Raw genomic sequence first — 4,141 nt, forward strand, 5'->3', positions numbered from 1 at the left:
AGTGGCTTCATGAACCAAATATGTAATCATAGAGTGAGATCTGCTTGTTCCTTCTGGAGAAACAGTGAATGATTAGAGATAATACCCTGGCAAACTGCAATACCAATCAATGGTATAATGGGTAAGTTGAGTGTGCCAAAGTGTCTTCCAAGGACATTTGCAGACTAAGCAAGAAATAAGAGCCAGACTGCCACTTTGAAGGACCTGCCCTTCTGAAGACATTTTGGAAGGGAGTTGTAGAAGCTGGAATCTCAACATTCACATGGTACCGATTCCAGTAAAAATTAATCCTTTGTTTGAAACAACCATCAACTGTCAAACAGTCCCAAAAGACCCATTCTGTTGTCTGCAGAGCTCTAGCAGAGTATGAAACTATTCTTCTATATAGGTTTTAACAGTACTTTTAGAAGGAAATCTGGTAATAACAGAATATATCTAAAGCTGACCAGAGAATAATTAAACAGCTTGTTTAAAGTAGTAATTGTACATCTTGCAAGATTTAACAACATCCTTATATATCTTTAGTTTCCTTCTGTGAGCAATACCAGCACGCATCTCAAATCTCAACTCCTCTCCTCAAGTAATGTTGTATCCAGCCACATTCAAGAGTCCACAAAATACTGGCAAATGATCTGTAACGATAAATCTCCTAGGGGCGATTTTTTCCTTCAAATATTTTATGTGATGTTCAAATTCCTTTCGAGTTTTACATTGCCATTGTTACCAACTATTTTACAAAATAAGAAAGAGCTCTTTATTTTCACAAATAATTCACATACTGTGTGCACATTCATCTTGAGGCTTTAAACTCATCAGATGGTAAGTTTTATAGAGTAGGGATTTATTTTCACATTCTGGGAGTCATTGAGTAGTAGAAGCAGGAAACAGTAAGGCATGTTGATGTAATATGCCCACCTCCATGTGTCAGACAGTTCTGCCTTCTCAAAAAAAGGATAGTAGCATCTTTAAAATCCACGCAGAGCACAGTGTGAAGGAGCTTGAAACTCTCAAGCACGTACAGAGCCTTGCAAGAGTTTCAGGTCCTGAAGGAGATAGCCCTGAAAGCAGTTACAAAACCCAAACCAAACAACGAGCCCATAGTACAAAGAGGCAACGACTCTTCTAAGAGCAGAAGTGGATGGACATCTCCAGAGAGATGGACATCTCCAGAGATGGGGCAAATTTATGGAAAAAAAAACCCCAAACAATGTAAAAGGAACAGTTCTTTGACAGCCTGGTTCATGTTTATTTTAGCTCAGTTAATGGCCCTCTTTAACTTAAACTTAACTTCTGTGGTAGACCAGAAGTAAGGTGCTAACCCCTGCAGCCAAAGGTGCCCGGTGTCACTGCCTGTTTTGTGCTAGCAGCCTGGTTGTGTGTGCAGAAATCAAGTCAATATATGTTTGGCTGTTACACCCCAGAAAGAAGGCAGACCTGGAATTAAAGTGACACTGTTATCACTGACAGCAAAAATAAACACTGTTGAAGAATCAGTAAAAACCACTTTAATGGAGAACCAGATTAAATGATGACCCTGACTAAGATGGGGGGAAGGCCAAAGCCAAAGATCCACAGCTAAACACCAAGATATCAGCGTGTGAAGCACTAACTTAATTCTATTAGATTGGAAGGAGTTGGGCTTTGTTCTATAGTATGAACAAAATAAGTAATAAAATAAATATCAACATATTCTTGTTTAGACTCACATGTCAAAAGCGTTTGAATAGTATTAATATGCAAAATACTTATATAAAATATATCAATGTAGCTGGCATGAATCAGATTAAATACTCAGCCCTCTGAGATGATTAAGAGACAGCTTTCTTGAACAATCTCTCAAGCAAATAAGCACAGGCCCGAGAGTCTATTTGTTACTACTTTCCAACATACACATGGAAAAAGGGATGCTGTATTTTTAATACAATTTGTGTACACTTTTGTACAAAGTTGCTATTTCCCAATTTTCTTACAGCATTGTACTCTTGATTATGCCAAGGCAAAGAACTTCTATGAGTTACCTAAGTTCAACCCTGTCATTTCAGCCTGATCACTGATTTAATGGAAATGAAGTACACCCTTCTCTCATTGAGTGCACATGGAACAATAAGTCCATTTCATGGGATTTAGATACATCTATTTCCTCTGTATACTGAGTCTCCGTTGTTTAGCCCAGCTACTTATTAAAATCAATTTTCAGCAGCTGCTTTCCCTTGCAACATAGCTTGCTAAAAGAGCAGGGCACTTCTGTAAATATTCCCCTCCAATATATACTTCCTTTCCACATTTAATCACTGCTTCCATTAAATTATTCACTGCTGCTCTCACAGACTCCACTTCAGGATCATTTTTAGTGGCCCATCAACTGTTCCCAAGGCACTTCTCATGCTGCCACAGTCCAGATTTAGCTTTATTCCTCCAGCTCTGTCTGCGTAAATAAGCAACTGAATGACCTGGGTTTTTTTTTTTTTTAATGACTTTTTGGGATAGTTTTCAAATGACCACTGAGCTCTTACATGAAAGGGCGTGCTCAATATTGCTCCATCTTCAAGCCATTCGAGAAAGACCTACATGAACTATAAAGAAAGTTCAAACTAATTGCAACACAATAAGAAAAGGAGATGCTAGGTCTAGGTTTATACTGTCTCAATAACCAGCCTGTTTTTCCAGTGTTCTTTACAAACATTTTGGAGCAGAGGAAAGTAGTGTGAAGCTGTGTTTATAGAAAGCTCAGCATTCAAGTACCAGTTCAATGGAACAGTGAAGAAAGAGTATTATTTTGAAGGAATTTTCACGGAGACAACGAACTACTGCCATGTTGTTTAAATAAACTTACCTTCTTACCTGGGAAGGCCTGCATTGAGGTTGCCTTTTAGAAGTCATGTCTAGAGTCAGAACATGTCCAAAACCAAATTCCAGTTTACCTTTAAGTTACTTTAGAACAGAAAACATTAATGGAGTTACGCAATCTCTCAGTACTGGTGTATCAAGAAATACTGGGAAATAATTACCTCAACAAGTCCAAGGGGAAGGTATTTCATAAAGGATACTCCCTATAGTTCATCCATGTCTGGAACAGGAAGAAAAACGAGCCACAAAAGCACTTATAAATGACAATCTTTTGTTGCTGTTGTTGAAGGAAACATAATATACAAATGATGAGAGATAGAAGGTGTGTGAGTGTATATTGCAGAAGTTCTTATCTTATTGCAGAGTAAAACTCACTGAAGTTGGCTTCTTGTTCCATTCAAGAACACCACTTAAGACAACAAGATCTTGGTTTTAAGAGCTAAAATAACAAAAAACCCAGAAATGAAGTAAAGCCAAAGGAAAATGATTTTTTCCTTTTCTGAAGCTCAGAAAGCTGACGATGGGCAATGCCAAATAAAAACCAGAGTGTCCTTAACCTGACACCACTAAAACAATCTCCTTGCCAAGAATGAACACAGCAGTGAAAACCTGTGTGACCCTGCCACATCATTTGCTGTAGGTGTACAAACTCCTCCTGAGAATTCACATACCTGCAATAAAAGGTTGAAAAGCAGGTGTTTGTTCAGAATAGGTTTTTATTTAGAATATACATTGTGTCAGATAGTCATACTCTGTGTTCTGAAAAAATTCTATCAAATCCTCTAAAAATTATAAAATCTTATTGAACAATCAACTTTGGTGAGCTACTTAGTAAATTTAAGATTAAAATGATATAGCAGGCCTATTACAAGTCATAGCGTATAATGCTGCATTTGGACCATCCACCCAGTTTAGATTTTTTCATTTGTTTAGTACTGATATATTTATAAAGCATGAGGAGGCAGGAATTAATCAGAAACAGCTTGTTACTCATCTCATTACTAATACGTTAAGAATCAAAGCTTATCAGCAGATAAAAGATAATACAGATCACATTCTGTTATTATAAACACTACTAAATACATTATTTAAACTTAGCCATGGAATGGAATCCTGATTCCCTGCAACACCTGATGAAGCCAGAGGAGTAAGAAGTGTCCTGTCAGAATGGACAGACCAGTTCCTGAAGATTTATATCACAGGGAATTAAAAATCAGGACTAATTGTACATTACGTACATAAAATACATCCTTGATTCTTGGAAGGAGGAAGAAAAACAAAACAAAACCAAACT

This window comes from Nyctibius grandis, chromosome 2 (genome assembly GCF_013368605.1).
Source record: "Nyctibius grandis isolate bNycGra1 chromosome 2, bNycGra1.pri, whole genome shotgun sequence".
NCBI lineage: Eukaryota > Metazoa > Chordata > Aves > Nyctibiiformes > Nyctibiidae > Nyctibius > Nyctibius grandis.